This window comes from Balaenoptera physalus (genome assembly GCF_965194825.1).
Source record: "Balaenoptera physalus genome assembly, chromosome: 13".
Lineage (NCBI taxonomy): Eukaryota > Metazoa > Chordata > Mammalia > Artiodactyla > Balaenopteridae > Balaenoptera > Balaenoptera physalus.
In genome coordinates, this window is record NC_138892.1 from 31,922,565 (window position 1) to 31,935,783 (window position 13,219).

General features: G+C 39.9%; 1 protein-coding gene across 3 annotated transcripts in view; it reads left to right on the forward strand.

Moving 5' to 3' along the window:
• Window positions 1-13,219, forward strand: part of KITLG (KIT ligand) — a 91,575-nt gene that overhangs the window by 950 nt on the left and 77,406 nt on the right. The window lies entirely within an intron of this gene.

Genomic DNA, 13,219 nt, shown 5'->3' on the forward strand with positions numbered 1-13,219 from the left:
CTGCAAAATTGTGCATTATACAGAAGCACAGTGGTACAGCACCGTCCAGGGGTACAATTAGTTTTGTTTTTGTTGTTTTTTCTTGCAGCATATATCTGGATTGTCGTTTAGAAAGGGCCACCACTGTACTCCCATGCACAGTTCTTTTTGCCACTGCAGGTCTTACCTCTACTTACTTCTCCCCTTAGGAATTTTTCTGTTATCTGCTGCGGGTTGGGTAAGGCTGCCCTTTCACCCCCCAGAGGTGCTGTCGGAGATTGCAATTCCTGAAGTGTGTCGAAGGGGTGGAAGTGGTGGGGAAAAGGTTTGTACAGATCTTCAGTTTAGAACGTGCTGAAAATGCTTTATTTCATGACATACTTAGTGTCATATTTTAAATAGGTGTCTAGACCTGGGAAGGGTACACATTCAGAGGGGAGTAGGAAGACTCGAGCCCATTGCACCCGTGTGGAAAAGGGCAGGAGGGAGGGACATGGCCTAGCAGAAAGGTTTGTGTAGTCTAGGGCAGCTGCCCAAGACCGAGGAGAGGAGCCGAGCGCAGGTTCCTCTCCTGCAAGCAGGTTAGTTTATAGGCAAAGCACCTGGGATCACCACAGTGGGCTGTTGAAATGCAAATGTTAAAGACTGGCAACAGAAGAGAAGTTTTAATGTAATTACTTGATTCGTACATGCTTTCTGCTTTGTGGAATAATAAGCATGGGTGGACGGGGAACCAATGCTTTGTTATAGTAGCATCTGCTCACGTGAATGGTAGTGGTGAGATGTGGGTGGAGAAACCTCTACCTTCTAGTTCAGGAAAAGAGCCTAAACCTTCCTATTTAAACAAGATCACTGGAGACAGATCAGGTTAATGACCAACAATCCAAAGGGGGGCGATGTACTATCAAGTCACTTTGAGAGTCAGTAGGATTGATGATCCTTGCACCCTTGCTTTGCAAAACAAATGTGAGCTCTGTAATCTCCTTTCTCACTTTGATTAAATGGCTGTGTAAATTGGATTACATGGGATAATTCCATTGAAAACTAGAAAGAGGTCAAACTAGCCTGAAACTCCTTGGTGTTAGTGACTCAGTACTGCTGACCAGAGACACTGCAGACAGCTAAGTATTTTAGAAATGTGACCTACTCAGGCCAAGTAAAAGTGCAAGCCCTTTGGGGGAACTTGCTGCTGTTAAAGGACTGAAGGCAAAGGAGGGCAGTGCCCTTGGTGAATGAAGGCATTCATTGCTTGGGATCTACTGACCTTCAAGGTTTCCTTTAAAGATACTTCTAGCAATTCCACATTCTTGCCATTGAAAAAGGGGACCCTGGAAATAGCATGAAATCAATGAAATAATCAGTGGAAATGGGGGGGGGGTGCTTAGATCCTCATTCATATTGTTAAATTTTCTAATCCAAAAGTTACAAAGAAATTTCCGGTGCAACTCTGTATGGATGGAGAGTAGTATAAGGAAATCTGACATTAAGACGTAAGACTGTTCTACTGAATCTAATGTTATACTTGCCAGGGAGGAATATCTATTAACATTCAGTAGTTTAAATAATCATTTATAAAGATGGCATCAATTCCAGAGTTCTGTTATAAGACAAACAGTTGTGTACCCTTCCATTACCCAAGATATAAAATGAGAATTTAATGATAATTTTAAAAATACACTTGAATTGTGCAGCTCTCCAAGAATCACAGGGACATCAGGCATTCTGGACTCTCAGTCAAGCTAAATAAATGTGGAAATTCACCAACGACCACTTGAGGTTTGATAAATGATTCTTTAATTTATTTAGCACGTGTGATGAACTTTTAGCATATGGGAAATAATTACACGGGCAGTAGTCATGAGCAATTTTAACAATAAGTTTAGTCACAAGTCTACAGAAATGAAAGCATTTTGCATTTTTCAGATTTCTGAATGTATTTTATCCATATTGTGTGGTTTTATGTTTTCTGAAGGGAATTGTGTCTCTGGCTTAGAAAGAACATCTATTTCAATGTATAATCATTTCTTTTTCAGTGTAATACTCTGATAAACTGGTATATTAAATAACAATTGAACATCTTAATTTGCAAGACCAATTAGAAAAGTGCTATCAGTTTAAAAGGGCTGGCGCCATGTTTATTGATGTTGTACTTACATTTTAGTTTTGAGATGGTCTGTGAGAGTTTTCACGACTGCTGTCAGTTTTAGAAATATGAAGATAGGAAAAATTCATCTGGCAAACGGTGTAGAAAAGGCCATTTTGGGCACACATTAGTTCTCAGAAGAAGCAAATAGAATGTTTATTAGCTTTTGTTTTTCCAGAGAAAATATCTCTCTTTTGTCTGTATGAAGTTTGTCATCTGGGTGATGATGCAAGTTTATAGAAAACTTTAACATTTATGAAAAGAGCATTTTAAAATTTTGTCCTTAAAATCACTCCATTTGGAATGTGTGCTTTGAACAATCCTAATTTTTGTAGCTTTTAATTGATAGATTCTGCCAAGACTTTAAAACTCAAGTGCTAAGTCGATTACGTGTAACATAAAACAAGGAAAATAACCATATGGAAGTCTGAAGGCCTGAGCCAAACCAATTAAAATCGCCAAATTTTATTTATATCTAACTGCTGATTTGGAGATAGCAAATTATGAATCACATTTATTCTATAATGATAGGGTTATTGAAATCTTTCCATCACCATCAATAACATTAAAAAAAAAATTCTCCCCAAATAGCTAGTCTGAAACTGGAGGTTTCTTGCATGGTCCGGCGAGCCCCACTGCATGTGCCCTTCCCCATCCATGTGTAGGGAACACCTGAGATATAGTGGAGAGATGTTAGGTTCTAGCTTTTCAAGACTTTGATTCTAATTCCTGTTTTACCACTGGGAAGACAAATGACTTTAGGCACATGGTTTAACTTCTTGGGATTTCCATTTTGCAATCTGTACAATGATTATAAAATAGTTATAAAGACCTGTAAGGATTAAATGAGATTTTATATATGTCTGTATCCCAGCACAGTGGCTCACTGTAGTTATAGCCTGAATGTATTATCCCTGAGAAGAGAATTGCCTGCTGACTAACTTAAAAGCCAGAAAAAAAAACTAGCTTTTGCAGGTAAATGATGCTTAACCATCAAAGCACAGAGACCAAATTTTCATAAATCTGGATCTCTGCATTCAGCCTTATAAACTGATACCTGTTTGTACTATCAAATCAGGAATGTGAAAAGAAAGGCTATCTGTGGCAGGAGAGATGATAAATGCTTTAAAGTTTTTCTTAAAAAGTGAAAATAAGAGAGTTAAAATTGAAAATTGGAATAGAAAATGGGAATATAATCACCATCTCCGATTCACTTCCGTATTTCCGTACTCTTGCTTTCTAAGTTCCCTTTGTCTGACTCTGAGGGTTTATTTTATTTCATTTTAGACTAAAGAGACTGGGTCAGTTTCCCGTCCTTGGTGTTCTTGAACTTGCTCTTCAGAGTGAGGACAAGCGTTCATGTCTGCAGGGTGTCTTTATGGTCTTTACCAGGCAACATGTGGTGACATTTTAATTTTTTTCATTATGCAAGTTTGGGAGATTTTTTTTTTTTTCTTTTCTCAGTTACCTTAATGTTCCCTTTCATAAATTAGGGTAAGGCGTTTGGATATAAATCTGTCGGGAGTGATCTTTTATCTTTGTTTTCTAGTACATGAATCATAAGCAGCTGCAGGAGACTCTCTTTTTTGGTGTTAGTCACCTGTGTAGTCAGAACAATTTATAAAACAAATTGAAGGAACACCAGGATGCTTTTATAATCTATTTTCAGGGTTATTTTGTTTAGACTTCGTCTCATAAAAACCATTGACTATAGCCTTACTGATTTATAGATGCGGTGAGGTGTTTTTGCCTTTTCGCTTAATTATGGGCATGCTAAAAACTGTTTACAGGGGCTGGGAGTTGGAGAGAATTGTCATTATCCCATCTCTACCTATTTCCTTCTGTCCAGAAAAATGGAGGTGATAGGGGGTGATTTTCTTATAATTAGGCCTCATGGATCTTTTTCTAAAATTGCAGTGTGTGTCATCTAAAGGAAGACTGTCCGTTACGTAACTCTCTTTGTCCTTTGACTACATTTTACTGTTTTTTCTAGGCTGCCACGTTGACTTGGTTATTAGGGGATGGAGTTCATTTATTAGCGCAGGTACTATGTTGTATGACTTCGGGCAGGCATTTGAATCTCTCTGGACCTCAGTTTCCTCCGCTGTAAAATGAGAGAGTAGGACTAGGTGATTTCTAAGTGCCTTCCAGTTCTAAAATTCTCTATGTCTAAGGTACTAGTAAAATAGATGTTTGAACCAGATGGCATTTTAGCTTCCTTTGGTTCTGAGATTCATGTAGTCATTGCTTTGGTGTGAATAGAAATTTTAACCATTGTTTTATGATAATAAAGCAGCCAATGGGGAGAAATGAAGATTTCAACTTAGACTGTTGTACTTTTAGCCTTTTCACCTGCTACTTGGTATTTCTCTATAACAAGAATGGTATTTGCACTTGCTATTTTGGCAATATCCATAGTTGAAGGGGCTCTTTACTTTCTCTCTTCCAATCTTTAAATCCTCCGAGTGAAGAAGAATCATAAGGCAAAGTCAGACAGCCAGAGGAGGTCATCTTACATAACTAATGAATGTCCGCCTCTCCATATTTGCTTATTGTTTCTACCCCTGCGGTCTCCAATAGCTGTGTGCGTGGAGTAGAAATGGAGAGAATTTGATCCTGTAGTGGAAAGAACTTTTGTGGAGGGAATCAGAGGTACGGACCCTGCACTTGGCTCTGGATCCAGGGCCAGTCACTGGATCTTCGTAGTCTTGGGCAAGTCTTGGGCAAGTCACTGAGCCTCAGTAATATTGTGCCCTAGAGTTAACCCTGAGAAGAAGAGTGAAGGGGAGAGGTCTGCAGCTGGAGACACAGAGGCTGAAAAAGGAATGAGCAGCCCTTCTGCCTCCGGGAAAGACGGTTTCTGTGGATGGCACGTTGCCGAGTCTCAGTCTCTCCTTGCCCTGACTTTTTGCGGGTCTGAACCCCCTCCTCCAGGCAAGAGACCACGGATTCCGCAGAAAATAGAGCTGTGACAATGATGATAATGCTCTTCTGCTCTAAGCACCAGCAAAATCTAGTGAACTTCCTGCTAAAACCATGTTCAGAATTGAGGCAATGATCCAGACACTTTAAAAAAGCAGCAGTAGCTATCTTTCATTTATCTGGATGAAGGAATTCAGCACTTGACTTTGCAGGTGTAGCTGTTGCCTTGGGGCTTGGAGTGCTGCTGATTAGAATGTAGTCTCTAAGGGGGCAGTTAGGGTGCCTTTTCTGTGTTCCTGGTGCACAGACAGCAGCTCAAAAATCTGACAGTGGCCTTGCAAAGAATGCCTTTGCTCTCTAGGGTGACCATGCAAAAGGGCGCACAAGACGAGAGAGCGAGAGCAAAGCCATCGTCAGTGCTCACTTGAAAAAGTAAGCCCCAGCCTCCTTCACCTTTGCAGAAAGGGCATCCCCACTGTATAATGTACTCTGACTGCATACTGTGCCCCCACTGGAGACCAGGGAGGACAGAGCACAGCCTGAAGGGGGCCGTTGTTTGTCTTGCATACACATACTCTGTTGCCCTTTCAGGAGCAGAAGTTCATCTTTTGTTTAAAAGCCCTGTGGGTGCTTAGCACTTTTGCCTCTTTTTCTCCTTGACTTGAAATCTCTGAAGCCAAGGACCTTTCCATTTAAGTGCCTTTACTAAAGTCCAGGGCTGAATCACATCTTGTAATTGGCCTGTTTCTTCTAAATGCCAGTGTTTGAGTGGTAGTAAACCAGGTCGCCTCTAAAAATTACAGCTTAATAGTGGTTGTCTATTGTGAGGAACCCCGTTGTGCCGAGTTTTCCACTGTTTACTTGGGGTCCCTTTCGCAAAGCCTTCCTAGACAGCTGCCTTGTGAAAACACAGATTCCTTGATTTCCAAGAAGAGTGTTGCAAAGAAAGTAGGTTGTGTTTATAAAGGCCTTGCACCCTTCCTGGGATGCGTTGTCCACATGGATGGCTGTTAAAATTTACATTCACTGCAGAACTTTAGATGGGAGGAGGGAGGCAGGGTAGAGGTGCTTCATATAAAATCGTTTCTAATGTGATCTAGAAAACCCAAGGATTGCAAAACAAACCCCGGCAGTCACACATCGTTATTTCTGGTTCTGTGTTAAACCTACAGTTTGACACTTCTGAAATAGTCAACACGTTAGGGATTTCCATTTTTGATGACCGACTAAAACCTCTGTCATTACTTTAGTTTGGATCTCTGGCGATTTTAGAAAGCTGCTATCTTCAGCCGGCCCTACCCAGAGATCTCTGATGTGTTCTGTTAGGTGGAGAACTAACACAGGTCATTCTACTGTTTGTTAGAAAGATAAATTATCACAGTAAAGGAGCTGGGCTGGTGCTTTCTGCTTCCAGGTGGTGCAAAGGGGTTGCTAAAATGCAGGGATAATAAAGTAGTTAGAAAACGTTCATGAAGAATCAAAAGGAGGATATTAGTATAATGTTTTTAATACTGGATGAAATTAATTCTATGTAGAAAAGCATCCAACGACAAAATAGGGTTTATATAATCCTTCCATTGTTATGCAACAAATTGTAACAGTTTTGTTTTTTCTAATTCTTAACCCCTGCCCAGGAAAATACTTTAAAAGTTTAGGACACGTTTGTTTATAATGTACTATGGCCATAATGGTACTCTACATCTTAACAGTACTAGAAAATAGTGGACCATAAAAAATAGTTCCCCGTTTGAAATTTGGATCTTTCTTATTCTTAAACAATTCCATAGACTTTTATCGATTTGACCATTTATTGTTTGCATTTCTGTATAAATGTCACACATAAATGATTCAGCTTGAAGGAATGAAATTTACTACAGTCTGTGTTAAGCATTTGACATTTAAATGTGTATACATTCTAAATACTTTCATGATTGTTTTGTAAAATCAAATCACCCTGATAATAAGATCATGCCAAAATAGCACTTAGTAGAAAACAGTTCCAAGATGAATTCAAAGAACTTTTCTTCTGGGAGGTAGATACTGTTTTTTTAAACCCCAATTCACAGAAGAGGAAAAGGTCTTTAACTTGCCAACTCCAGGTGTTTTATGGTCATGATTAACACCCAAAGAGATTTAGCTGGCACTACCACAGAGTATTAGTGCGGCCTATTTAGAACCTCAAAGATACATGTTCTGCTTATAGGAACATTAAATCAAAAGCAAACACAATTCAGATATTAAAAACAGTTGCCTGTAATAGTTGGCAACAAAAATTTTGTGATTCCAGTTACCTAGCAGAGTGGCTCATACTAGAGGTTCAGTGAACACAGATGGAATGTTGTTGAATAAATGCCTGATTTCAGGTTGTTAAGTGCCAATAACCTTTTTTAGAAGCCTTTTTCTTTTTTTTTTTTTTAACAGAAGGCAAATTTTAACTACTATCCTGGCTCTGTTATACACAGATGTGTCTGGTTGATGATTAGAAAGGCTACTTTGTTCCCCATTTACAGTATTAATTTTCAGTGAATGTGCACTATTATTTACTAAGTGAAACTGGTGGGCATGTGAGAATACAGAAAACATTGGACTGAATCAAATGTAGTAGTGGTTCGGCCGCTTACTAGCAGTGTGCCTTTCAGTAAGTGTTTCTGTCTGAACTTCTCCTTCCCAATCTTTAAAATGGGTGCAGAAATAACTATCTACTGGTAGTACTGATGTCATGATTAAGTGAGATAGGCTGTGTAAGGGCACAGGGACTTGCTTTTAGTAAATAATAAGTTCCTTCTCTGCAAGAAGAGCGAATCATGGAACCTTTCAGCAAATCCACATGCTGTAAGACATAAATTCATTGTTCACAGTTCCTGCCTTTGGCTATAGGGCTTGCATGAATAAATGAATTAAAATAATAGAGCTTAATACCTTAACTGCCTTATTTATACACAATCTACCTTCTTTAACACTCTCAAGCACTCTTAGCAAACTAAACAAAATTTTCCTCCAATTTTACCCCCTTTATCATTCTCCCCTTTCTATGAAAGGCAACAGTTGTACAAAATAGGCCAAAAGACAAGCTGCTTAAGAAGAGAAAGGATAGGGGACTTCCCCGGCAGTCCAGTGGCTAAGACTCCGCACTTCCAATGCACAGGGCATGGGTTTGATCCCTGGTCCGGGAACTAAGATCCCACATGCCACGGGGCATGGCCAAAAAAAAAAAAAATAAGAGAAAGAATGAAGTAATAAGACTAGTTAATACGTTAATATCCGTTGATTACGCGCAATAGATGAGGCGCCAGGCCACAAACTGCACAGGAATATCTCATTTGATTCTAGCAAAAAAAAGAAAAAAAAAAATGTTATGAAGCAGATATTATTATTGATATCATTTTTTTTTTTTTTTTACAAATAAGGAAACTAAAGTTCAGAGAGATTAAGAACACTTGCCCAAGATTAAAAGGGAAAAAATTTGCAAGTAAGTGGAAGAGCTTGGATTTGGAGCCAAGCCTGTTTAATTCTAAAAACTAGATTCCAGGGCTTCCCTGGTGGCGCAGTGGTTGAGAATCCGCCTGCCAATGCAGGGGACACGGGTTCAAGCCCTGGTCTGGGAAGATCCCACATACCGCAGAGCAACTGGGCCCGTGAGCCACAACTACTGAGCGTGCGCGTCTGGAGCCTGTGCTCCGCAACAAGAGAGGCCGTGGTAGTGAGAGGCCCGCACACCGCGATGAAGAGTGGCCCCCGCCTGCCACAACTAGAGAAAGCCCTCGCACAGAAACGAAGACCCAACACAGCCAAAAATAAATAAATAAATAAATTAAAAAAAAAAAACACAACTAGATTCCATTGAACCACGTCAATGGAATGAACCCATATTTAAATATACATATACATACAATCTGTAAGACTCGAGCCTTTTTTTGTTTGTTTAAATTTATTTATTTATTTATTTATGGCTGCGTTGGGTCTTCGTTTCTGTGCGAGGGCTTTCTCCAGTTGCAAGCGGGGGCCACTCTTTTTTTTTTTTAAATTAGAGAGAAATTCAAGAATTACAACATTGAATTTTTTTTTTTTTTAATTTATTTTTTTAGCTGTGTTGGGTCTTCGCCTCTGTGTGAGGGCCCCCTCCAGCTGCGGCGAGCGGGGGCCACTCTTCATCGCGGTGCGCCGGCCTGTCACTATCGCGGCCTCTCTTGTTGCGGAGCACAGGCTCCAGACGCGCAGGCTCAGCAGTTGTGGCTCACGGGCCCTGTTGCTCCGCGGCATGTGGGATCTTCCCAGACCAGGGCTCGAACCCGTGTCCCCTGCATTGGCAGGCAGACTCTCAACCACTGCGCCACCAGGGAAGCCCCCTCAAGCCTGTTTTAAAAAAAAATTTGCATGTGAAGATGATGGTTTTTTAATCCTATAAGGGGAAGGCTGACAGCAGGCAAAGCAGGGCTCCCGGGGAGAGTGAGGGGTTGCTTCTGATTGAGCTCCTCAGTACCACCCAGGAGGGAAAATGGCTGTGCAGAGCAGCAGCACTCCCACAAGTCAGGGAGCCAGGGCTTGGTCCCCAGCCTCTCCCACCTCAGTCTCCTTAGCCATCGAATGCCTGCCTCAGCTGACCTGTTGTGTGGGAGGTCCTTGTAAACTGGAAAAATGCCATTTTAATTTATGGAATTAAGAATTACTGCCGAAACCTTGGTGTCTTTCAAAATAAAATGGTACTTTTCTTGGCAGAGGGGAGGTTTTTAAATATTTGAAAATTGTGTTGCAAAATAACTTCTTGGGAGATAAAAGATGCTTTGAGGATTACTTTAATCAGTTTGCTCTATTTTCATGATGTTTCCAAACACAATTTTATTTTATTTTATTTTTTAATTTACTTATTTATTTATTTATTTTTGGGTGTGTTGGGTCTTCGTTTCTGTGCGAGGGCTTTCTCTAGTTGTGGCAAGAGGGGGCCACTCTTCATCGCGGTGCGCGGACCTCTTGTTGCAGAGCACAGGCTCCAGACACGCAGGCTCAGTAGTTGTGGCTCACGGGCCCATTTGCTCCGCGGCATGTGGGATCTTCCCAGACCAGGGCTCGAACCCGTGTCCCCTGCATTGGTAGGCAGATTCCCAACCACTGCGCCACCAGGGAAGCCCCAAACACAATTTTAAGTGGCGGTGATCATTTTTAGAAAACTACTTAATAATGTCTTTATGCTTATGTCTGTTTGTTAAAGCTACCAGCCATTAAAGTTGTGACCTTTGCTTTGTAATTCCTTGTCAGTCCAACTGCATGAATAGTAAAAATTCATTTTCTGCATTGATGTTACTATTTTTTGAAACAATTGACTGTTGGAGCGCCCTTAGCGGCAGCATCGCTATGTAATTTATCAGTTTAGCGGAAATGAAGTTGTTCGCTAAAAGGTCCTGGAATCATTTGAACACAGGTGAAGGAAACAACAGAACAGAGATGCGATGAACCAAATAGACTGCAGTTAGATGACCCACTTTGGTTGGCTAATCCTCTGAGCCTCAGTTTCCCCATCTGCCAAAGATGGAGAGCAGGAGTACATTTCTCAAAGGTGGTTGTGAAGATTAAATGAAATAATCCACAAAAAGCCCTTAGTCCAGTGCCAGGCACCTAGGAAATCCTAACAGCATTAAACAAATGGTAAGCTTATCAACAGTGGTGACTCCTTTCTTAAGAAAGTGACTTTAATTACAAAGTCTCCATTGTCGGAATGAAAGGGAAAGTTCAAGCAATTTATCCAAATACCTCAGGCTTGGAATTCACTTTAGTCCTGAATAATTGTTTTCATTCCCTACTTTAACCAAAAACTGAAAAAGAGCTAAATGTGTATAATTATAATCGCAAGATAGTTTACCTAGAGCAAAGTTACTTCTTTCTATCCTGTGCCCAAGGTCACAGAGCTAATACGTGATGGAGCTGGCTTATGAACCAGGCGGTCTGGAACTAGAGCCTACATTCCTAAACTCTATGCTATACTTGGAATTGGGGGGACAGAACATGAGTCCTTCCCATGAATTGGTGAGTCATCTACTTTTCCCTATCTGGGAGGAGAAGTCATTTTCTGAATCAACAGAAATATAACCACTTGTCAAGAGGGAAAGGAAAGAGCATGGCTTTTGTGTGAAAAGCACCAAGGTTTTACGTCTGGCTCTAGCTTGCCAAGGGATCTTAAGCAAATTATTTAACTTTGCTTAACCTTCTCTTAAACTGAATTTCCTCTTCTGTAAAATGGAATAATAATACTTTGTAGCTTTTTAACCTGGAAATAAGATGTTGCATACCTGCTTTGTGATTGTCACTCACAGAATTGTACTATTATAAAAAAGTGCTTTTCAGACTCAACACGTTTTCCTGCTATACTATTAAGAACTAAGTTGTGTTTGTACAAATGTTTGACTCATTGGCCTCATGCAGACACTCAAAGGAGCATGGACTTTGGAGTTAGAATGAGGCTTAAGTCCTTAGCTCTGTTATTCACCAAGACCCACGTGCATGTTGTTTACTTTCTTTCTCAATGTCCTCGTATGTATAATGGGGTGGTAAGGATAATATTACGTGGTTGGAAGAATACAAAGATTAAATGAGATAATATATAGAAATTGGCTGACCCAGCACTGATGTTCAATAAGTAGTATCTCTAATCTTTAGGGACTGGATTCTACCAGCTAACAGATCAGTATGGCTCAGTGTGCTCTGGCTGTTTGCTCCACTTGTGTGATGGCTATAATTTATTTAAACCTGTTGTCACTGAAAAGCAGAGAGAGATTATGGGTGATTATGGGAAATTGGATTGTGTGACCTTGAACTGAGATTAGTAAGGGTCTGGATCTGGGTCAGCATCCCCCTTTGTAACCAAGAATGCTGATACACGTCTTGGCTACATCACCAGTTATTGTGTGTGTTGTTCCATTCAGAGGCCTATGGTCATACTTATTATTCTAAGCCTTGAGTAATGAAAAATTCAAACTTTCTAGACACGTGAAAGCTTTGAGTTTATTAATGTCTTCCAAAATGAGCCTCACACTACTTTATATAGTATGTATTAATAGCTTTGGAGATGCATAGATCTGGAGTCGCCTCTTCAAATTGGATGACTTTGAATCATTTAATTCTTCTAACATTCTGATTTTCTCATCTCTAAAATGACATTTATAATAGTGTTTAACTTCTCACGTGGTTTTGAGGATTAAATGAGCCAGTACAGGACAAGGGCTATTTCATGCCAGGTACCCAGAAAACCTAGGTAAATGCTAGCTGCTTTCAAGAAAAATTCATTTTTGCATTCAAAGTTGGTTGTGTTTTTTTTTTTTTGCTGTTGTTGTTTTTGTTTTTTTTTTCTTTGCATGTGTTGAATTTAGTAAAGGTGTAGGATCAACAGTTTGGGAATGTTTGCATTATGAATTCAGGTTTTATTTTCTTGTGGGTGATGGTATTTAGAGTTTAAGGGCTTGATTGTCTAGGTTAATCTTCAAGTAAGTTTTGTATCCATCAAGACAGACGTTACTTTTATCAGTCCATTACTTCAGGTAAACAAGCATTCCATTCTTATACAGAACATTAAACTGTTATGTTCCTTTTGATGGACTTGTTCAAAGCGCTTGTGAAAGACAGAAAACAGCTCCTGTTTTCTGACATTGTATAATCTGAACGCTCTTTCTAGAGGTTTCTTGACTGAATCTTTGACTATCACTACCTCAAAAATTAAGTTATCAACCCAGATAAGTGTGAAGTAACTTTGGGTTCAGTTTAGAGTAGGATCTAACACAACAATTTGAACCAAGACTCAAGTGAAACCAAAAAGCAAAAATCTCTTTTAAATGTTGAAAAAGGACAAAGTCTACATCCATTCTTTAAAGGCCCAAAGGAGAATGGGACAGAATCATTGGTTTTTATAAGTCACTTAGGAGAGCTGGATTATAAAGGGACTTAGTTTTGCATCTTTCCTTGAAAATGTGTGTCCTGGCACTTGCGGGGGGGCAAGGCAGGAAAGTCAGAACAAGCACTTTCTGACTATAGGAGATCCACATCCTAAATTCAACTATGTGGTGTTGCTATGGGGTTCATCCCTCTGAGGGCATCCATTTTGTTATCCAACAAAATGGAGAGTGAATTCTGTAATTTTAAAGATTCTCTCTAATGCACACAATCTAGATTATTAATGGAAGTCTGACCATG